General features: G+C 48.1%; 1 protein-coding gene across 1 annotated transcript in view; it reads right to left on the bottom strand.

The window, feature by feature from the left end:
- Zbtb7c (zinc finger and BTB domain containing 7C) overlaps positions 1 to 24,411 on the bottom strand; it is a 234,934-nt gene that overhangs the window by 124,572 nt on the left and 85,951 nt on the right. The gene's annotated exons all lie outside the window — the stretch shown is intronic.

Genomic DNA, 24,411 nt, shown 5'->3' with positions numbered 1-24,411 from the left:
GGTGGGCGCCCCCACCCCTGCAGGCCTGTGGGCTCTGCCCACGCCGCCTCCTCCCGCTCCCGGCGCCCTGCCAGTCTCCGATTGACCACTGCCTCCAATTCCCTGAAGGCACAGGGCTTCTTCCCACTCCGGAGCCAGCGAGGCCTCCACTTCTGTAGCATGGGGTTGCCTAGCAACGGTGCGCGCGGGCTCAGAAGGCCCTCCTAAATTGGACCTCACAGCACAGGGCATCTCCTTGTACAGCTGCCTGCATCTTAACAATCTGCCTCTGAATAATAACACAATGGTAATTGCATTCATGGACCCCAAACTACATTTAAATAATGTTCAAGAGCTGACACAAACCAACAAAGGCCAGAAAATGCATCGGGGAGGTTGACTGCGAGGCCACGCAGGGACGCTCCGCTGTGGGAGGGAGCTGACACCAAAGACTTGAGTTAATGACAATGCCGACCTGAACTGTGAATTCTCCTGCTTCTGCCTGAGCATGTCACCGCTGTAATGCGTTGTAATGTAAGTCTGGGCAATTAATGCAAGGAGGTAGGGATGCCTCAAGACAGGGTGCCCTCTGCTTCTGCTGACTTGTGCCTCAATTTTGGGGAAACAAGGGAGGGAAGAGTTCACAGGAAAGGAAGCCTGAAAGTGAACTTCTGTTTCTTTCTTTTCTTTCTTTCTCTTTCTTCTTTCTTTCTCTTTCTTTCCTTTCCCCCTTTTCTGTATTCTTTCTTTCTTCTTCTTCTTTCCTTTTCTCCTCTTTTTCCTTCCTTTGCCTTCTTTCCCTCTTTCCTTTTCTTCGTTCTTTCCCTCCCTCCTTCCCTGCCATCCTGCCCCCTCCCACCCTCCCTCCCTCCCTCTTTCCTTCTTAACAAAGTCTTGCTCTGGTCCTGATTGCCTTGGAACTCACTATACAGACTAGGCTGGCCTCAAACTCATGGGTGCATGCTCTGCCTCTGCCCCTGCCTCCAAAGTGCTGAGACCACACCATGCCATGCTTAAATACATTTTAGAAGGGAAGAGAAGACCCCAGTAAACCAGAAAAAGAGGCACACAATGCCACACAACCAATGTTATTTCAGGATGAAAAGTGAAGGCCCTTTTGGGGTCACAGCCACAGACTGGGTTGACCATTTCAAAGCCTGAAGACCGGTAACAGACTCATTCCCAATAGGCAAACCCAATAGGCAAAGTCTCTAATAGTCATTGAGTGAATAATGCGGTAGGTACAGTCATACAAGGGGCTATCATCCACCCTTTGAAAAGAAAGAAATTCTGATGTCTATAATGTGCATGAGCCTCAGGGCCATGTTAAGTAAAAGAAGCCAGTCACATAAAGACCACTTCCAAATAATTCCCCTTACTAGAGAAGTCCAGAGGAGCTAAATCTATAGAAACAAAAGTGCAGGGCAAAAGCTGGGGGGTGTGGTGGGGGTGTCTTATAAGCACAGATGAGGAAGAAGAGAGAGCTCTGAAATGAGTGGTGGGGATGGCTACACAGCAGTATGACAAAGTTAATGCCGTGAAACCACACACTGAAAAGTTGTTAAAAAGATAAATTATATATATATATATATATTGCTTCAAATTTTTAAAAAAATCCATTTGTTATACTGGTGCAAGGCTCACTAGGCTGGCTCTTCAAGACTTGAGTAATCAGATTGTCCCATGTCACTCTCAAACTTGAACAGGGTAGTTGTCACCAGGACTAAAGCTACACTGCTCAGGGCAGCTGACAAGCAGGGGCCTGTGCCATGTAGTTGCACACAGGGCCTGCATGCTGAGAGGCAAGGTTCTTCTACACATCTGCTTACAGCATCTGCTTTCCTCTAGGGACAGCACCGCCCCCTCTCTGTCTCTTGCCTGCTCCCTCCCGTCACATAGGCTACACTGTACTGTGTTTCCCCTTCGTCTCCTCCCTGTGCCTTAGCCCACTCTTCTGGCCTCACATCAAAGCCCACATCCCTCAGGAGCCTCCTGGATTCCAGACCCCTTCCCCTGATGCTCTTTGCGAATGCTGTAGCCTGTGTTCACCGGATTAGCCTTGCTTTGCATTGTAGTCTGAGTGGTGTTCCTCCCTGCGAATCCGTGGACCTGTGCCTGCCTCAGGACCACACACTCCATCCTAATAGCTGCTGGGCTCCTCTGCCTCCTTTTCAGGGAAGGCTTGGCAGGAAGCAGGCCTATAGGCAGTGCTGCAGAACACCAGACTCAGGACTTCAGGTAGCACTCACTAGCAGCTGCTGTGGGTGCCGGCAGTTGGGTATTTCCAGGTCTGGTTAATTTGGAAGGGTCATTATAGCTAATGGCTTTTCAGAGAAAGAATGAATAAACAGCATAGACAATTTTTTTCAGTGTCCTAGATTTTTTTCCCCTTGGAATATGCTTTATGTCTTAAACCAGTGTTACAAGAAAAAAAGGAGATGATGATGATGATGACGATGGGGGAAGGGAGTGGAGAGCCTAAGCTGGAGACCTGGGAGGAGCCCAACAGCTGCTTTGGACAAGCTTCCTCTGTCTCCCTGCTAATAAATAGGGCATGATCTGGAAGGCTCTTCCAAGTCAAACAGATAATAAAATTATGGCTGGAAATGAGAATGCGGAGAATGGGTAATGTTCCAGTGTTACACCCCATCCTACCATTGCCCTGGTGCTAGGTACCATTATCAGAGGACATGGTGCCAGCCGTGACCCTCCTTGGACAAGACAAGGTTTGCAGTCACTCCACTGTCTTCCCAGACACTGACCCTGGTGCTTTCAAACTTATGACCTGGCTTTCCTGGCTCTCATCTGATCATTAAAGTCCTCTAGACTAATGACTTGTTTTCCTGAATCTCCAGGAATGGCTGGAAACAGGCCAGAGGGCACCGTCTAGGCTCCATCTCTCCAGCCCTTGGCTCTGTGACCAGCAGCCCTGTCTGTCAAGTCTGGATGCAGCAGGACAGATGCCCCTGGCTCTCCCAGACAGGCCAGATTAAGTGGGAGTGCTGTTCTGAGACCAGAGAGCACTGGCTCCAGACTGCCATCCCAGGGAGAGACAGTCTGCGCAGATGACAGCGGTGTTCTTGCGTGGCTCTGTTTCCTGGTCATCGTATCGTTTCCCTCTGCCTTGGGAGACAGACAAGGGAAGGTAGGAAGCCTGTGTCTGTCACAAACACACAGGTTGCTACTTCTGAAACACTGTGGCTTTCAGTGGCAATGGGATGAATTGTCATTTAAAACTAGATGAGTAGTGACATTAACACTAATGTTAACAATCTCCCTTAACTAACGTGTGAACAATGCTTTGTGGTTTAGTGTCGCCAGGCAAGTGGGAGAGCTTTGGCCCATTCTTTGAGTACAAGATCTGCTTCTTGCTAGGGATGCAGCCATGAGAAAGCAGGTTCTACTAGCAGTCCTTCTGGAGGCTTCTAAACAGGCAGGGAGCTAAGTTCTGAGCCACTTGCTCAGAACATTCTAGATAATGAGGGCTGGCACAGCTTTGTGGCATGCTCTCTGTGTCATTGGCCTTTTCTAATTATTCCTGCATGGTCCTAGGGTATGAAGTCTAGCCTACATAATGTCACCCAGAGGGATAAACCTCTGGACAGCATGGATGGGGACAAAGACTGTAAGACTAGGAAGAAACAAGATGTGTCTGTCCAGGACTGGGCATGGTTCGCAGCCCCCAGCACACACAGTCTGGGCCCCCCACCCTTTAGCCTATCCTGAGAAACCTGTGTGGAAGTTTGGGGGATAGTTGGTGCAAATTTGGCACCTCCTGTGTCCTTAAGGAAATGTCAGAACACGGACAATCAGCATGCGGCACAAAATTGGTATTGGTTTTCAGAGTCACTACTGGATTTTTTTAGAGGAGAAAAATCTATGCTCAGAGGAGCTCTGCAAATCTCCCACTCTGCTCCTAAAAGCACCCCCAGAACAAAGTGGACAAGTACTCCCAACCACACTGAACAACAGAACAGAGTTCTGTTCACAATCTCACAGCCGCAGAAGTGGGCGATGAGTTCCAGTTCGAGTCATGTCCTGCTGATTTCCTCCTTCTGTGATGATCAGCAGCAGCCAGGCAGCAGGGACAAGTGCTCTGTGAGGTTAGAAAGTGCATAACACAAGCACACACCCTTTAGAAACAAGTGTAGAGTGTCAGGGGCCACAGGAAGTCCTCTTGGAGGACTGACCCTGTGGCAGGGTCTCCCTTAACTACCCCTAGAGTTCCCACAAAGGCAAGCCTGGCGGTCACATTCTCAGGCACCCACGTGAGTTGGAAATGTGCATCCGTCTGCATGAAGACCTGCGCGCCAGTGCTTCAGCAGCTTCTTTCTACAGAAGATGCCAGCACAGCCTTCAGCATGTAGACGGATACATACATAGTTGGTCCAGACAGCAGAGTCTATTCGCTGATGAGAAACAAACTATCGGCTGCGAGAAGACAAGGTGGAAGCCGAGGCACCTGTGCTGAGTGGCAGGACCTAACTTGACAAGAAGGCAACTGTGCTGCATTCTGGGAAAGGGGGCAACATGGAAATGACCCAAAGGTCTGTTCTTACTAAGGGATTGGGGCGAGGGAAGAATGAACACAAAGGGCGCAGAGAGTTCTAGAGACAGTGAGACCTTTTCTGTATGTTCACATTTCTCCAAACCCATTGAGCATAACACACTGAGAGGGACTCTACCATGAGCCCGTTAGCCCGGCGGATGGCAGTCTGAAAGCACTGGCATCCGTCCACCGATCTTAGCAAGCCAGTGCAGTGTTGACACTCTGGGAAGCTCGGGGAGAGGCGAGGAGAAAGAGGTCTATGGTTTCCCCTTCAGGCTTCCTCTCAAGTTTTCTGTAAATGGGGACACTGGATAAGCTAAGCTGTTCCAGGAAGTCCATCTGGCACGAGGTTAGTTTGGTTCCTTCAGAGGAAAGGAAGAGAGGAGAAGGCCTAGGCACGGCCTTCTTAGGCAACTGAATCCTCCTCTTTCCCTGCTTTGCGGGATGATGGCTCCTCAAGTCTGAGTCTGAGTGGCCTTGGCCTAGAATATTAAAATAGCTCTGAGAAAAGGGCAGCTAAGCTCACATCTAGACAGTCCTTGGAGCCTGGGCGTGGGAGTGGAGGCCAAGGGTAAGCAGCCTGCCTAAGGAACAAAGGCTCAATCTGTGGTCAGGGTGCCCACCCTGATTTTTGCTCAGTCACTCACATAGCATGTTTTCCTGCCTCAGAGAGCTGAGTCCTTGGGCTGGGTAAATCTGAGTCCCAGCAGATACGGCCTGGGGCTGCTGAGAGAAGGGGGTGAGGCCATTCAGACACTCCCCCTCCCACCCCCTCCCATCCCCCCCGCCCACCCCCACACACACCCTCATGCATCCCTAGCACGGGATAGCCACTATTAAGTTGCTGAATGGCAGTTTAAGTTTGAAGAAGGAAAAGGGTTTTTATGATATAAAGTAAAGCGCAGCCAAATGGCATGTCTCCTGAAGCAGCCCATCTCCACGTCTCTTCTTCCGGTTGAGGTGTGAGGAGTACTGATGACTAAACAGCCTGGCAGGTCCTCTGTGCTAGGGAATGCTGTTTATGGCCATGACTGTGGGGATGGCCCCAGCCCTGCCAGGTTCTGTGACCTGTGGGACTGCTGAGGCAGGTGTCAGGCTGGGATAAGGGAGGTGGGATACTCTGAGCTCAGACAGTGCAGGAGGCATTGTGTGTGCAAGCTGCTCTGGCTTTGGTGAACTCTCTGCTCTTTTTTACCTTTTGTCTTGTTGACCCAGGGCCTGAGTCCTGTTACTCATTCCTCTATCTCAGCCTTCCAGAAAGTTCTATTTCTGTCCGGTGTCCAGTGTGACAGCTAGCCTCTCTCTCTCTCTCTCTCTCTCTCTCTCTCTCTCTCTCTCTCTCTCTCTCTCTCTCTCTCTCTCTCTCTCTCTCTCAGGACAAAAGCACCCTTTCTGGTGGAAGAGAAAGCTATGTCCCCTGAACCCTGCACTTTAGGATCCACCCTAGGGAAGGCAAGTCCGGGGCACAGGCAGGTGTACAGAGAGGTAGGGCTCTTCAGCTGAGGAGCTGAAGTGTTGCTGAGAGAGGGTAGCTTTGAAGGGCCACCTCTCCTTTCTCCTCAGAATTGGACCCTTCCCAACACGCAGTGCACACAGCAGGCCACTTCTCAGTGCAAGGGGACACTGTAGATGGCTACCCAAGGCATCAGGTAAAAAGTGACTTAGCTATGCCAACCATGCTTGTATCCCCCACTAGTACTGCTCAACTCTGGGGCTTGGGAAAGCTCTTGAGGCTCTTCCTGGAGCAGCAGTGCTGTCCTCCACACAGGAGATGATGTGTCATTGGAAACTCTTGTGAGGTCACCAGTACCATCACTGCGCCCAGCTGAAGCAACTGCCTGCCTCAACATAGTCCAAAGGTGCTCTCCTAATGCTACCTCCTGCAGGGAGCTTGCCTGCACACACATCTAGAATGTTACTTGAGCATTCCCTGTCTCATGAGCCTGGGCTTCTCACACATGTGGCCATCTCCACAGCAGATCAAGAAGAAAAGAAGTGCCATTGTCACTGACTCCTGGAATGCTTGCTCCTCCTTTCCCCACCCTGAGTTTCTGAGGCAGCAGTGAGACTGCAGAGTGTGGAAAGATGGGGAGGATCCACAGTGTGAGTGCTACGAGAGCTGCTGAGGAGAGCTGAAGAGGCAGAAAGAGCCACAGTCAAGAGTATGGGTCACCAGGTCTTGGAGGAGCAGAGGGCATGAGTGTGCAAAAGAGACACAGGACTCGGTTCCAAGCAGAGGCAGCTCTGAAGTCACTATCCCACACTGCTATGGGCTCAGGAGGCGTGATGTTGAGCTGGCTTTTCCCAGAGAAACCTCTAGGAGAAGCAGAGGAACTGGGCAAGGCTGAAGCCACCTCCTGCTTCTGCTTCCCTGTGTCTATTTCCAATATGAGAGGACCTAGCGAGCTACGTATTCATGCCTCAGAAGTTTATTTATCCCCTGCTGAAACCAACAGGGTAAAAAGGTGATATCCCAGAGCCAATGCCAGCAGCTGACTGGTACAGCTGGTTAGTCACCTAGTCCAACCAGGACACTACGTAACCGATAGCCAAGCTCTCCGGGCTGGTGACGCCTCTTAGGAACTCTGTGCCTCCTGGATGGTGTCATGTCTGTCATCTTTGATATGTAAGTGACACCCAAATGGTATTCCTATAGTTTATAACTTCAGTATTTTATTTTCCAGTGGAATGAAGAATTAAATGTTCTTGCAAAGTAATCTGAGTACATGCTGGAGTGTAGCACAGTTTGCAGAGTGCTTTCCTGGTGTGCACAAGGGCCTGGGTTCGAGCCTTAGCATCCAGTCAACTGAGCTTGGTAGCCTGTGTCTGTAATCCCAGCACTGGGTGGGGTCAGGTGGGGTACAACGAAGATCGCAAGTTCAAAGTCATCCTCTGCTACATAGAAAGTTTGAGGTCAGCCTGGGCTACATGAGGGCCAGGCACACGAAAAACAGAAACTAAACTAAAATATGTGAGTAAAATGTCTCCCTAAAATCCCAAGCTTTCATTATTTTACCTGCTGCCTAACTAAGCAATATATATACATTTAAACTACCAGCTTTTTTCTGTTCTCTTCAAAGCTTCAGTCCAGTTCTCACAGAAGCAACTTTTTCTTTTGCAGCAGTATTTAAGTGATTTGTATACTATTTAATTAAATTGCATAATTACAATAGTGAGTTTCACTGGCATAAACAGGTTTGGGCGCTAAGCCAGCTGTTCCAGGGAAGCACTGGGCTCAGCTGCTGGGAGCAGATGTGGGATGTTTTCTGGATAGCTGCCTGCCTGATCTGAGTGTTCCTCCAGCTGGAGGCAGCAGTCACAGGGAATGCGGGATGCTGGTAGGTCTGGCAAGGTGCTTCGTTGCAGCCAAGATGAAGGAAAATTCTCCAGGGCCTAAGGACCCATTGCTGATCCTCCCTGTACCTGGGTAGCCCTCCTCTCAGATCCACATGTGCTTGCTGACAGCTTACCCCTCTCTGCACGAACTTTGCCCAGCCCTGCTACACAGTAGACCCACTCCCAGGAAGCCATGTGTATGTGTCTTTCCAATGAACTGTACAGTTTCATTGACAAACGACAACCCAATCAGCCCTCTCTCAAACCAGTAGGTGTCTCTTCTGGAGGGATCTCCAAGTGACATAAAATCCATGCCATTCCAGGCACATTCAGTAAGGAGTTGGAGGGTCAGGGGTCCATCTACAAGTCTGTCATCCTACTGTAGGGGGATGATCTGATGTATTTTGATGCTAATTAATAAGGATCCATCCCACCTGGGCAGGACAGATGAGAAAGGTGTGGCTAAGGTTCCCCGGCTTAGGGAAAGAGGAATCCTGGGAAGAAGAAGAGAAAGACCAGAGGAGAGGGTCCTGAAAGGAGAAAGAAGCTGCCATGGGTTAGATGGAAGAGAAACACATGGCAGCATGAATGGAGGATTCAGCCCAGATGAAGAACATTAGCAAGTATTTGGGATTATGGATGGAAGGTAGCTTGATAGAAAATATTAGGAGCAGATGGCATGGGATTGGGGCAGGTATAGGATACCTGCCCCACTAGGGGAACTAATTTAGAGGATTAATGTCTGCCCTGCCCCAGGTTAACTAAGGCTATTTTAAAATATAACAAGTGACAGTGCCTTAATTGATTGCTAGCTGGGCACACTGATAATACTGATAATATTAATAATTAAAAGCAACATCCTACCATCTATATGCCCAGGTCATGCCCAGCATACACATCTCCCAAGATGCTGTTGTGGGCTCCCGTGGGGTTTTCATTCCTCAAAATCCCCAAATCCCGTATGCTGTATGATACTCTGCCTCCTAAGCTCCTTCATCATCTTCATTTGTGCACCCTTCCTTACCTCATGGTCACACAATAAGCCCAACTGCCATCTAGCCAGCCAACCCACCCGTCACTGTAGCCAAGTGCCTGCAGCTCCCAGGGCAGGGAAAATGCTCACTAGGAGAACGCGTCCACGGTGAACTTGCTGTTCGGCACTACCTACCATTCCTCTTCCTTTCCTCTCGGTAAGAGAATCATGATTGTCTTCCAGGTTAATTTCCTACATGCCCTCACAGCCAATGTGCCTCAGGGTGAGGGCATAATTACAATATGGTTATTGTACTCATGGTTAGCTTGAGCCAATCAGTTCATCTCAATTTCATCATGAGATCCAAAGCCATAATCTCTGGAGGCTTCTGGAGAAGAAGCCACTCTCGCAAAGTCTGGAGCTATGACAGCCTTTTTGTTATCTGAAGGAACCTAGGTGGAGGCATGGAGAGAGCTGCAGAGAAAATAAGCTGAAGACTTCATCACTGCATTTCTTACCACCTAAGTCAATAAAATGAACCCCATACCCATTTTAACTACATATGAATGCTTTGAAAAATAAAAGGCAAAAAAATCTTGATAATGAGCATATGTAGCCTTACTGTAGCTCTTCCCACACTGAACCACAATTTCTGGAGGTGAACCTCTCTCAACTCTTTTAACTACTTCCTGTGCTCTATGCCTGCCCATTCCTGCATAGCACGTTGCATTAGTCCGCTAAGGATGCTATAACAAAATACCGTAGGCCAATTGCTTGGACAGCAGAGATTTGTCATTGCAGGGGTTAAACAGTGGGGACACAGTACAGGTCACAACATGGTAGGTTCCTTTTTGCCCACCCTTAGACACTACCGTTCGTGTCCCACAGTGAAAGTGTGCTTTCTCTTCATTCTATCCCACCTCCATCAACTAGTTCTGCTTCCTGTATCTAACATTTGTCACCAAACCAACCACTGACTTTTACTGCAGTGCAGCCCCACAGGTACTGCTCCTGGGTGATTCACATGAAAATGTTCCTCCCTTGCAAAACTTTTACATTTTCTCTAGCATTAAAAATCGTTCTATAAGCACCTATTTTCACGGAAGCCACCCTGGGGGCTGTTAAAATCCCTGTGGGATCAGTCAGCTCCTTTGGGATTTTTTCAGAAGGCTTCCAATCTAGACTTGCCATCTTTCTCTCAGTCCTGAGTGAGTGCTGCTTTACCTCAGGCACCTTGGTGGTGGCGAGGGGGGGGCAGGGGAGTGCGTGGGGCGGCTGGTGTATTTCCAGCAGACCTCTGAGCACTAGTTTCTGGTGCTGCTCCCTCAACTGCCACAAAGAAAATGACTACAGTAGCCACACTTGCTGCAGCATACACTCTCTTCTGCTTTCTCCTTTTGCTCCTGAAGGCCAAAGCTACTATTCTCAGTGTCCACCTCACAGAGCCCTGTCCTCATCTAGGGCTGCTGGTCTGCAGTCAGCTCACTCTCCATATGCAACTGGAAGACCCCTTTGTCATGAGATCTGCCATTTTCGTGGGCTCCGGGATGAGGAGCTGAGCATGTCTGATTGCCACATCCCTACTCTAGTTCTTGGCTACTCTTGTTTCCAAGAAAAAATCTTCCTCTTGTAGCCTTAGGAAGGGTTACTGGGGGCAGGAGGGGCACCACACTGAAGACTGTACTGTCTGCAGGGACCTGCTTCTCCCTCTCTCTGCCTGGTCCAGTTTTGGAAGTGAACAGAAAACTTGAAGGTGCTGCCCCACAGACTCTCACCACCAGCACACAGCCACGCTTCTACCTGATCTGTTTTCCTACCCAAATTAACAAAGGACTCTCATCAAGGACTCAGCCACAGCAATGAGGGCTGCCCCAGGCCTGCAATGTCTCCCAAGAAACCCTCAGAGGGAGCAAGCAGGTCGGCCACAGCTGGCAAGAAGCTCTATGAAGATACAGGAGGGGGCAAGGGGTGGGGGCAGCACATCCCTTGTGAAGATATGACATCCCGGGGCAGAAGGGGACAGATGACATCCCTTGTGAAGACACAGGAAGCTCAGGGGGGGCCACATCCCTTGTAAAGAAACAGGTGGCCTCGTGGGGAGGGGGCACATCCCTTGCTTGGTCACTTTCCTGATTGCATGTCAGAAATGCTATAATTAACCATGGAGAGGAACATGTATGGTATATGTGTAAGCCATACCCAAGCACTATGAGTGAGCCAAACCTAACCATCACTGGTCCACTTGCCTAAGGTAGACACACATGGGACATGCACCCCCCACAAACCTGGGTGTGCCTTTCAGTCTTTGAGGCTGGCTGATCACTGGCTTGTTACTACTATTTCCTCATTTAAAAAAATGGACCTGATGAATCCTCCAGCAGAAAGGAGTCATGAAATGAATTATTGTATCCATAGCCACCTCAGGTAAGTATTAGGCACAGCATGCCTGCCCTTGCAGAGGCGTGATGCAGAGCCACCAGCCACCTAGTCTCAGCTGGGTTTACATTCAATACAGGAGCAAAGAGAATGGAGGCACAAGTCAGGTGCGGTGGTGATTTGTACCCATGGTCCCAGATACTTGGTGGGCAGGGGGGGGGGGGGGGGGGGGGGGGGGGGTGCAGCAGGAGCATCTGAGTAACATTGCAAAACTCACAGAAAAGTGGCGGGGGGCTCTAAGTCCCTCCCATTTTTTGGAAAGGCAGCAGATATAGAGCTAGATGCCAGGGGGATAGTATCAGTGTGTGTGACTCCACAATGTCAAACGGGCAGCGCACAGTAGGCCGGCATATCTGGACTTGCCTCTGCAAGGCCAGAGCAGATCAGGCCACAGAAGTACACGGTGAGGGCTCAGCACCCAGCATGTTCCTCCCCTCCCATACCAGGCTGAAGACAAGCACCCTAAAATCCCAAGTTTCACTTGAGCCAAGCAAACACTGCTATTCAAGTAGGTCAGTTCAGCTGAACAGTTCCCCCAAAAGTGCTTCCTCTTCCCAAGGGCACAGATAATACACTCGTCCTTCGAAAGCCAGAAACTGAGCACAAGATGACCATCCATGCTTGAATTAGGTTTTAAGTGTGAAAACAACAATACTCATGAAAAAAATAAGTTCCCACCGTCCCCTGAAACAAGCCTCCAAGTATCTAGAAACAAAGGTGTAGCTGGGCATTGACTCAGGGGCTGCCGAGCCACACAGGAGGATTCTCTTGCAGCCTAGTAAAGCTGAAAACAGTTTTTCTATTGTCCATGCCCACAGTGACATCCTGGCTCTGGCCTGACCTGGCCATGCTTGCCTATGAGCACAGTGACAGCCTGGCTGTGGCCTGACCTGGCCATGCTTGCCTATGAGCACAGTGACAGCCTGGCTGTGGCCTGACCTGGCCATGCTCCGGCAAGTCCTCAGAGTCCCCATGACTCACAGTTCAGATTTCTGCATGCCTCCTCCTGTCTCTTCACTAAAAGCCTGTTCTCCTCCTGCCTACACCCCAGCTGGCCTGCCTTGTCTCAGGCTTCTCTCCCTCTGTCCGTAGGCAGCCCTATGTGCCTCTTCCTTAAGAAACGTTGTTATAAAATATTCCAGACACATGAAAAGGCAAATAATTTCATACGATGCATTTAGACACACCACCACAGCAAAGTGAGAGGTGTGCCTTTCTGAAACAGCACATTCTCCCTGGTCAGAGTTCACACAGATGCATGTACACCAGGTCCGAGGAGAGCTGAGAGCTGCACTAGGCACTTCCTTACCTCACTAGGGCACTGAAACCTCTCCGTGAGTGCCCAGAAATGGGGAGGAGGGAAACCTATGGCAGCCCCTAATTCCCCACCAAGTAGTTGGGACCAGCACACTGCCTGGCTTGAGCAGAGAAGGAGTCGATGTCAGGTGAGATCGGCTGCACTGGGGCCAGTGAGATCCTCCATCAGGTCCTCAGCAGTGGAGGTATGTCCCTCCGGGAACCCTTTGCGACTGACTGCTTCCTTTCCACCCTGCTCCTACCAAGCACAGGCCTTGGAAAGGGATGGAAGGGCAGGGCTATTGACATTGGCACTGCCCAATCAGAGTGGACAATGACTGGCTGGATATCCTCTGTGGCAGCAGAACAGAGGTTAGAGACTGAATCATTGAGATGAATGGACGACCGAAGCCAGCTGGCAGAGGAGGACTGGAGCGCCTCGTCACCTGGCCTGAGAGCAGTGAGGAGTGGGTGCCAGGGAGATCCAGGCTGGACACACTTGAGAAAAGCTGGGCAAATGTAAACGGCCTCTACGTCTAACAGGATCATACTTCCTACAGCTTGGGGCTTTCCCTTCATCTCCATAGCCCACTTCTACCTTGGGGGTGTCTTATTTTTGTTTTTTGTTTTGTTTTGTTTCAAGGCAGGGTCTCTCTGTGTAGCCCTGGCTGTCCTGGAACTCACTTTGTAGACCAGGCTGGTCTTGAACTCATGGAGGTCTGCCAGCCTCCGTCTCTCAGAGTTCTGGGGTTACAGGCATGCACCACACCACACCTGGCCTCACTTTTCCTTTTTAAGTAAACTGCTTCTATTGCTGTTTCTAAGCACATGTCCCTGGTGCCATTCTTTGTCATGGAATTGGAGCCCTCTGAACTCAGGTCTCGGGCCCAGCCCTAGGCATAGATTCTGTTTCCTTTTCTTTACCTCTTTTCTTGATATGGACCAAAAGCCTAAACACACTTTCGCTTAGACTCTGGGCTTTCTCAGTTTTTCTGACATCAAGACCTTTTTTTTTTTTTTTTAAAGGCATGATTTTCTCTTTTTCTCCCTCTTCCTGGTAGATGCTGGGATTTATAGCCTGCCCACCCTGTTGCTTCTCTCCCAAACTCTAATAAAATCGTTCTCAAGTTTCTGTTTGTGTCTATTTCTAAATTCTCTTATCAACAAGGCTAAGAACTCAACACAGAACCTGATTCCCCATTGCATTCTCACCTGCAGCCTCTCACCCAGAAGACCAGGGGTATTCAGTGGCCTGGAATTCCATGGGGCTGGCACTGACATCTCAAGAATGAGGAGGAAGCTCCGGGCTAGGACAACTCCTACCTTACATCCATGGTATCCTGAAGACTGTCTGCTGAAGCCTATGCCTGCTTGGTCTTTTATGGTGCCAGGCCCCATCCTTGCCACACCTGCCTACAACCCTTTAGCAGATCATGGAGGACAGTTAATCCCTCTGAGAAGCAAGACTTAGGAAGGCCAGAAGCAGCCACTATAAGCTCTGATCACCATGGCCTGACCCATTCCAGCTACATGCCTTCCCTCTGTGATGGGCTGTATGCTATGGCACTCAGCCAAAGCAAATTTCTCCTTCATTACACTGTCCTTGTCATAGCAACAAAGACAATAACTAATACAAATAGTGACAAACATGTGGAAGATAAAACCATTATCTTTATCTATCTATCTATCTATCTATCCCACTTGTTATCACATTCCCTTAGTAAATGCCTAAAGAGTAAATCTAATGAAATACAGGCACACCCTTCACTGAGAAATACAAAGCAACACTGTGATAAACCAAAGACTTAAATAAATGATAGAAGTACTTCAAGGACTGAAAAAAGTGTTGGTGTTAATATGTCTGTTTCTTCCATTTTTGATAGCTTCAGTGTAATACTTATCAAAATCCCAGTATTATATCACAGTGCACATACATGTTTGTGTGCACATATGTGGAGAGTCTGCCAAGTGATTCTAAAACCATATGAAAATTCAGAGGATCGAGACTAGCTAAAGTGACGATAAAGAATAAATCTGAAGAAATGGCATGACCAGAAAACAATACTTTTGCCATAAAACTATAGAACGGGCAAAGTGATACGGGATCAGGATTAAGATAAGGGGTCAGTGGAAAATGACACAGACATAGATATATTTATGGTGACTTAGAATGAAAGTTCCACTGCACCCAGTGAGAAAGGATGGGCTTGCAATGAGTGAACAGTACTGAGCAAGTTAGATATCTACATTTAAAGATAAACATTGAGCTCTATTGCATGCTAAAGAAAATTAATTTTAGAGGGACCATAAGCCTAAACAGAAAAGATAATAAAGCTATAAAAGAAACCTTGGAGAATATATACAAGACCTTGAATGGGGAAAAAAGTCCCTTAGCAGGACAGAAAAAGCATTAGCTATCAGAGAAAAGACTGGTAAATTGGGCTTCATTTAAATTAAGAATGTCTGTTCATTAAAAGACAACATTAACAAACAAAGGAAAGCTACACAGTGAGAAAAGGTCGATGGCAAAGAACTCATCCAGATGTACCAAGAAAGGCAACAAACAGCCATTAATTTAAAAACAGGGAATGTCTGAACAGGCTTTTCACAAGAGAATAGCAGAATGTCCCACAAACACATGACTGTGCAGATGAAAAATAGCAGAACCACAGTGACATATCACACTCTGGCCAGAAGAGCAAACTAAGACATCAAGGCTGGTGAGGATGTGCAGCACCTGGGACTCTCCAACTCCTAGGAAGAGTGTCAATCCACACACACACACACTCACACACACACACACACACACACACACACACACACACTCACACACACACCTACTTCAAGGAGTATGTGGCATCACTTATGGAAGCCACACAGACTTGTACCATACAAAACCCAACAAACCCACACCTGGGTGTGTAGCAACAGAATGATACTTATATAGACACACAAGGAAAAAACTCAGTAAATGTCTTCATGGAAGCCTTTAGCAAAGTGGTCTCAAATGAGATGTGACCCAAATGTCCATCAATAATAGAACTGGCAAAAAAAAAGTGTCATGATCACACATGATGGATATTGAGTAATAAAGAGCGTGAGCCCTGGCATTGTCTACAGTGTAGACAGGTCTCAGGGTGCATTATCAGGGAAATACAAGATGGGTGAATGTGATGAGACCCCACTTATGCCATGTTCAGCAGCCTTTGCCTTGTACTGAAGCCAGGATAGTCACTATGGAGAAGGGACTGGCTTGCAAGAGGCAAGAGGGAGTTGCCTAGATTAGCAAGAACGAATGAGAACGTGGCTATGGTTTGATTCTGAGAGGGTTTATCTATGTACAAATTCAGTGTGCTGTGCCTTTAAGATTTGGGCACTTTATCACAAAGGTATGTATGTCAGAGGGTATCATGAGGAGGGGCAGGACCACAGTTAGAGACAGGATGGATAAAGACCGCACAAGCAGGTTTTAATGAGGGTGGACGGCTGGCTTCCATGGCCTGTATTGTGGTCCGAGTCTCAGGGGAACGGAACAGAATTGTAGTCGTGAGGCTACTTCAAGGGGAAGCTCCCAAAATACTATGGCACCTTCAACAGTACCTAGTCCACTTTGAGGTGACTAGGAAGTGACAGTGGTTCCCAAGGGCCACCATGCTAAGCTGCCTCCATAGGAACCTGACCACAGACAGACACTGGGGACTGTAGTAGTCTGCCTGGTTTGCATCACGTTGGAACTACTGTAGAAGGAACTAGTGAGGTGATTTTTTTCTTCTTTTTTTTAAAAAAAACTGAGATGTACAAATGAAATTACCTCAACTTCTCCTTATTCCCCCAAGAGATAGGGGCAGAGAAATATCTCTGCTCACCCCTGGCCTGGGCAGGCCCTTACCCGGTAAGAGAGCTGTGGCTTTCGAGCTCATTTAACTTGCAAGCTCCTGAACATCTCTGCCCACTACATGTGAAATGTGCTGACGGCCCCACGACAGCTTGGTCAGCACTTCTCATTGACCAAGACCTGGCTCCTTGGCCTGGAAGCCCTGTCAACCTCAGACCACTCACCCATTTTAAGACCTTAAGTCATAGAAGGACCACTTCCTGTGACACCTCCTTGTTTGTTCTTCCTTCCCCCGTTCAGTTTGTGATGTACTGATGTTTGTTTGCCTCTAGCAATCTGGCTTTCCTCTCCCACCCTTGTGTCTTCCGATAGGGTGGCTCTGTAGTCTGTTTGGCTCTGCTCTCCATCTGTCCCGTGAGCAGTGTTGTGGTGCTCCATGTTATACTGTTTAAAAATAAAGTCGAAAAAGTAACAACCAAATAGATGACAGCCTGCAAAAACAGCAGCTGTTGCCCATAAGGAAAAAAACTTTTAAATATCCCCTGGATGTATTGCTAGAGAGATGGAGATGATGAAGTGAGGAGGAGGAGGAGGAGGAGGAGGCCCCAGCCAATGGGGATTCTTCTGCCACTCTCTGATGCAGAAGTGGTGGATGCTGCAGGGATCTGTTGCTCAGCCCTCTGGCTGGAGATGAGAATGAGCAAGTGAAAAGAGGCCTCTGGCCTCTGGAGTCTCTGGCCTCTAGAGCCTCTGAGATTTGCATCCTGGCCACCAGGTCCTGGTGTCAATGTGGGAAAGGACAAAAGTTTCACATGGATTCTGCCAGTTGACCAGCTTAAAGCAGCTGAACTAACAAAAAATACAATGCTGCTGAAAGCACACAATAATGTGCATTTTGAACATCAAAGCCACATGTCCCCAGGAGCACAGCGGACTTCTTTGAACTTTAAAATATTTGTTTCAATGGTGCCATCAAAAAAGTGAGAGGCAGCCCACCTGGTGGCTCCCACCCATAAGCCTTAAACTTGGGAGGCAGAGGAAGGAGTTCAGGCCAGCCTGAGATACGTAAGAAAAAGAAAGGAAGATGGCTGAGGAGACAGTCCAGTGAACAGTGGCTGGCTCTGCAGGCATGAGAACCCGGGTTTAGATGCCCAGTGCCTGTGTGAAGAGCCAGGGATGGGCTGTAAGCACCTGTAACCCCAGCGCAGCGGGGAGGGCAAGGGCGGCACTGCCAGTGCTGACTGGCTGCCAGTCCAGCCAAAAGTCCAAACAAGTTTCAGGTTCACAGGAAGACCCTGTCTCCGAGGAATAAGGTGGAGAATGATAAAGGAGAACACCCAATGCCTGCCTCTCCCTTCCACAGCCTCTGTCACTACCAGGAGCCCACTCAGCTCCAAGTCCATCACTAGAACCCAATGATAAGTTAGGGCCCTCATGGTCCAGTGGCCCCACCTTTGAACATTGCTGCATTGAGGAACAAACCTCCAACATGTGAGTTTTAAAGGAACATCCCAGATCCAAATTATAATGCAAGAAGGCATATGAAAAAAGATGCACAACACCATATGTCACTAAAGACTTAGAAATTAAAACAAAACAAAAAATGAAATGTAGCCTAGACACACAGGAATGGCTCAAATCAAAATACCCACTGTGTGGAATCATGGTGAGGGTGTCACTTTCATTTGAGGCTGCCAAGAAGGCAAAAACGGAGGCCTGGGAAGATAGTTCAGTCAGTAAGTGGCTTGCCATGCAAGCATGAGGATCTGAGTCTGGAACCCCCGGGTCTATATAACAAGCCAGGCCCCCTTGTCTGTGCCTGCACCCCCGCCCCACCCCCCGCTCAGAGGGCAGAGAGATGTGGAACCCTGGAAATCATTGGCCTGTCTAGCAAACGAATGGGCTCCAGGCTCAGCGAGAGACCCTGTCTCAAGGAATAAAGTGAAGAATGATCAAGAAAAACACCAATACAAACCTCTTCCTTTATATACACACAAATGCTCATTTGTATGCACACATCCACATGAGCATGTACGTATAACACACACACACACACACACACACACACACACACACGGATGGAAAATGATAAAGTTGATGAAAGATAGTTTCGCAGTTCCTTGTTAAACTAAATACACTTTTACTATATCAGCCAGTTCATTTACGCAGATAAGCAAAAACTTATGCGCGCGCGCACACACACACACACACTCCTCCACATCAACATTTTAACAACTTATTTATAAATGCCAAACTTGGAAGGGATGAAGATGCCCTTCAGTGGATGAAGAGGATGTCAGCTATAAGACATATAGGTAGTGAAGCATCCTTAAACACTGAAAAGAAATGAGTTATGAAGCCCTGAAAAGACATGCAGGAAGCTTCATGAGAATTGCTAAGTGAAAGAAGCCAGTCTGAATAGTTCACACACTGTATGAGTCCACCTAAATGGCACTTCAGAAAATGAAAAACTAAGGAGACAGTAAAAATATTTGTGATTGGCAGGGATTACGGAGGAATGGCTAGGTGAAGCATCAGGTTTTTAATGCTATTATAACAGCATCATGAGAAGTACATGTCTCTTAGCTTTTCTGTTGCCGTGCTAAAAGGCACTGTGGTCAAAAGATTATTCAGAAGGAAGGAGTTTATTTCCGTTTACAGCTTATAGTCCATCATCAGCGAAGTCAGGAGGAGGAACTTGAATGCAGGAACTAAGGCAGAAGCCATGGAGGAGTGCTGCTCACTGGCTTGCTCCCCATGGCTTGCTCAGCCTGGTTTTCTTATACCATCCAGGACCACCAGCTCAGGGGTGGCACCACCCACAGTGAGCTGGGTCCTCCCACACTAATCATCAATGGAGAAAATGACCCATGGACTTGCCCACAGGCCAATCATATGGGGACATTTTCTCAATTAAGAGTCCTTCTTTTAACAGCCCTTGCTTGTTTCAAACATACTGCTCAAACTTGTAGAATGGTCAACATACAGAATGAGCCGAAATGTGACCCATGGCTTTCAAGTAATGACAACGTGCCAGCGTAGGTCCGTTGAGTGAAACAAGTGCACTATTTGATGGGGAAAGATGATCAGGAGGAGTGATGATGAGGGAAGGGTATGTAGACAAGAGGTCTGTGGAAAAACTTCTGTACCTCCGCTCAGTTTTCCTATAAACATAAAAAGTACACTCAAAAGATATGATTTATTAATTTTAAAAATCCAAGCCAAGAGATGAAATGGCCAGAGTTAATAATTCATGGCAGAGGAGCTGGCACACAGGGCAGGCAGAGGTCAGAGCAGAGTGTTCTGTAGGCAAGATGATCCTGCTGGGTCTTGCTGGGGTGAATTCGGAAAGGAGAGTTGGTGCCAGAGTGGAGCAAAGGAACACAGGCTGAGTTCAAGGAATGTATCTATCCCCCACCCATTGCTACACCTCAGGCTGGACCACTGGCAAGTGTGAGGGCATCACAGGGCTCCTCTTAAAACCTGGGTCAGACTCACAGGTTTCTTTCCCCCTTAGAAGGGGAAAGGCCTTGCTTCTTCATCCTGTTATCCGCATGGTTTGCATACTCGCCTCTCCCACTGTTCTCACAGGGCCCAGCATCTCATCCCTTAAAGAACATACTCCCTTCCCAGTGACAAGGAGCCAGATTGGCTGGGACACACTTGCCAGGCCTAGTGTGGTGCTGGGGAGGACAGCAGGAACAACATCCAAGAGGGCAAAGTGCCTCATAGAACATAAGAGAGCCCTGTATGAGCCAGCAGTGGCCATGCTTCCTGTTCTTAGGGAAGGCTGGTGCCACTGGGACAGAAGCCTGGTGCTTTCTCAGCAGGAGGAGACAACTCTAAAGCCTTTGGAAAGGGATAAGGTTGGTGTGTTAGAGGAACAGAAAACAGGTCACGTGACTGTGCAGCCTGGCCCTGATCACAAACCTCATTGTCTTTAGTTTTGCAGGCTATTTTTTTTTTTTTATAGATTCATTTTGTGTGTATGAGTGTTTTTCCTGCACATATGTGTGGGTGCCATGTGCATGCCTAGTGCTCACGGAGGTCAGAAGACCTCCATTATTGGATCTCTGGAACTGGAGTTACAGATGGTTGTGAGTTATTACGTGGGTTCTGAGAACTGAGCCCGAGCCCTCTGCAGGAGCAACACGTGCTCTTAACCACTGAGTCGTCTCTCCAGCCCCTAGGGGTTTTTATTCCTGGCTACACACCTAATTGTTTTTCTCTTTCCCAAGCCATTCAGTGCCAAGAAACTAAACCAGAACAGCTCACTGCAGGTGATTCCCAATGGGACCCTAATCACCCCTGAGAAAACAACATGCCTTGAGACAGCACTGAGATAGAGCCACTCCCCATTGCCCCTAGTACTGCAGCAGTTCCTTTAAGTTTATTTTCTGGGCCTGCAACAATGGCCCAGGAGTTAAAACCACCTACTGCTTCTGCAGAGGGCCCAGGCTTCCTTCTTAACATCCACCTCAAGCTGTCCACTACTTGTAATTCCAAATCCAGAGGACCTGACAGCCTCTAACCTCCATGGGCACAGAGCACACACACACAGAGTACAGTGAAAATAAACTCAGTCTTTCTCCTCTCGAGATCCATCCTCCCCCCCAAATAGCTTCCTTCTTGCTCACCCCAACACATATCTATACAGTTACAGCTAGATTTTACAAATGAGAGAAAATTCGCAATGTCTGTCTTTCTTTCTCCCCCTCCATAGCCCTCTCTTGTTCTCCCTTCTGTCACCCCTGCCCACCCCCATGGTAGAGAAGACCCACTCTATCCTTCCTGAGATGGCTTCTCCCACATGCACAGGGAGAGCGGATGGCTGCTATTGTATTTTCTCAATAACACCTCTATGTTTTTAGAACACCCTGCACTCATTAGCATCTCATTACTCTTAACAGAAATGAAGCAAACACTTTAACTTATGCCAAATCCTGGAAGAAAGCAGCATATTTTAGTCAACAGTAAAGAGACAGGGTGTAAAACCATGTACTTTGCTGAATTTATATGCCTATCTCCATTATGAAGTACACGTAGCATGAAATTCCAAAGTCCACTCTAAGTTCTGTAGCATTAAGTGCATACAGATTGCTGTATAATCTCCTCCACCCATCTCTACAACCTTTTACATCACACACACACACACACACACACACACACACCTTTAAAACTCAGATTGTCACCTATATCTATACCAATGAACTCAGTATAAAATAATAGCTCACTTAATCTTCCCCCAAATCTGTGCTAAGAAGGCCAATGACACAGTCCTGCTCCCAGCCATTGCTTAATCTTTTAAAAATCGATTTATTTACGTGTGTGTGCGCGCACACACATGCATGCGCACATACATGGAGGACAGACGAGGGCATCAGGTATCTTCCTCCACACTCACTGTTGATTCCTTTGAGGCAGAGGTCCTCCCTGATTCTGGGGCTCCTGCCTTCTTGCTTAGGCTGGAAACCAGCAAACCCCAGTGATACTCCTGTCTCCACCCCCTTGGGAGCTGGGGTTACAGGCATCCACAGGGACCCCTAGCTTGGTGTATGCCAGAATCATGATGGAAGAGCAAGTACCCATAATGCTAGGCTATCCCTCCAGCTCCCATCATTTGGTTTCCATGTCAACAGACCCTCAGAAAGCCTTCAGACCATCTCCACTGAGTACAGACTCTCCCTCACAGGCCCCTTCCACATCTCACAAGTGCACCGGCCAGAGTACCAAGTGAACCATCTATTCCTGGTGGCACAGTGCACCAGGGCAAGTTCTTGAGTCTCCATGCCAAGTTTCCACACAGCACACACTATAGTTCTTATGCCCCAAACACTGCCAACTCACTCTCACCAGTTAAAAAATGTCACCTCAGTTAGCCAGAGAAAATGGTGATGATCATGACAGTACAAACATCTGAGAGACTTGACGCTGCGCAAGGCCCAAATCCAAGCACCTGCAAAGATCCCATTCGTTACTCCCAGCTGCCTCTCCATGAGGCAGGTACTATTACTAGTCCCGTGCTCCAGCGGGGGACACTAATGTGCAAGCCCCTTCTCGGGTCACATAGTTGTACACAGTAGAGAACTGAGTCAGGCCCAGGCAGCAGGTTGCAGAACTTTGTTTACAAATCTACACTGGAATTGTAGCTGACAGGGGTGACTAAGCATCTGTACTTCACAGGGCAAGTGGACATGACTACAGGGCAGCAAGGAGGGACAGCTGATCAAGGGACCTGGCAAGCAGTGTCTCTAGCCTCAGAAGAGTGGATCTGATTACCGAAGCTGCAGAGCAGGTGAGCGGGTCCCTGTCGGGGTAACTGGCATCAGAGCAGGGTGGATGGGTGAGGAGAGGGAAGTACAGACTGGTCAGGAGGAGACTGCAAAGAATCCAGATAAACGCCAGACGGAGTGATGAAGATGGCCCCAGCCTTCACCAGGAAGACAGCCTGGCCCTATAGTGCTAGCCAGTCTTTGCCTCCGTCAGCTTCTCATCCCTAAATGTAATGAAGAGGCCTCAGGCTGTCACCTCTGCGTGAGAGTCCCGGAGGACATAAAATTTGCTCTTGGACAAGAGAGTCAAGGCTCTGCCTTCCGTGAGTTCAAAAAGTTGTAGATGGGAGATGCTTGAAGTCAAGACAGGACAGGATGCCCACTCCTAGTGGGTGTGCCCTGGAGAGCATTTGGGATATACTCAGATCATGGACAGATGCTGGGTACAGAGAAGAGGAATGGTAGCACTCTGGCCATGTAACACCCTGTCAAGCTGCACTTTAGCACTAGCACTGGGGGTAGGGGAGTAGAGGAGAGTGGGGGGGTCTTCACTGTCTCAGGGAACAAAGGCACATGAAGTCCCCAAGGCCTAAGAGTATCCAGCTAGACATCAGCCTTTGACTCCACAACGAACCTTATGCACAGAGCTTCCTGTTTCCTTAGGAAAAGATGGCCACATAGTGAGTTTGAATCCAGCCTGGTCTACATGAGACCATGTCTCAAAAATAAAAGAACACTAGTCAGTGGGCATGAGGCTTCTAGTTAGGTACCAGCTCAGCTTCTCCATGTTTGATGACAAAAGTAAGGCTAGGTCCTTACCATCACACTGTAGAGAATAACTAATAGCCTGTGACATTTGGGGTTCTTCACGGGACCCCTTTGGCCAACAACTCAACAAAATATAACCCATTCCTGGCACTGGAGGTTTTATTTGGTGGTATAAGGTGTTCGTTAGGGTACTCACTCCCCTGTGATTTGATGGCTCCATTTAGATTTGTTTTGTATATGTACGTATCTTAGGAAGCTTCTCTAGGAATAGGTTTCTATGTGGCTTTTCATATGGCCTTTACTATTTGTTATTCAGCCTCAGATTCCCTCCTTTACACTTTTCTTCTATTCCATTCCCTATTTAATGCTATTCAGTCTCCCCCCACCCCTTTCTCTATCCCTCTTCCTTGGGAGAGCCTCTCTTCCCCCTGGTCCTTTACAAGGTACCTAACTTGTGTGATTATTCAGATTGTAACACACAGTTTGAAAGTTTAAAAAATAACATCTACATATAAAAGGAAACACTCAATATTTGTCCTTTGGGGCCTGGGTTACCTCACTCAAGATCTTGTTTCTAGCTCTATCCATTTACCTGCAAATTGTATAGCTTAACTTTTTAACAACTGAATAATATTCCATTGTATAGATGTACCACATTTTCGTTACTCATTCATCAACTGATGGACATCTAGGCAGTTTCCAACTTCAGTCCATTATGAATTGAACAGTAATGAACAGAGAGCAAGGATCTCTGTTGTAAGATGTAGAAGTCCTTTGGGCGTATGCCCAAGAGCGATATAGCTGGATCTTGATGTAGATCAATTCCCAGCTTCCCGAGTAAGTTCTACACTGATTTCCATAGTGGCTGTAGTAGTTTTCACCCCCACCAGCAATGTTCTAGATGGCACCTTGCATGTCACTAGAGGAGAAAGGTAATAATATCACCTAGCTACAAAACCTGTGACCT

This window comes from Acomys russatus, chromosome 20 (genome assembly GCF_903995435.1).
Source record: "Acomys russatus chromosome 20, mAcoRus1.1, whole genome shotgun sequence".
Taxonomy (NCBI): domain Eukaryota; kingdom Metazoa; phylum Chordata; class Mammalia; order Rodentia; family Muridae; genus Acomys; species Acomys russatus.
The sequence above is the reverse complement of the archived record's forward strand: the minus strand, read 5'-3'. Positions and strand labels throughout refer to the sequence as shown.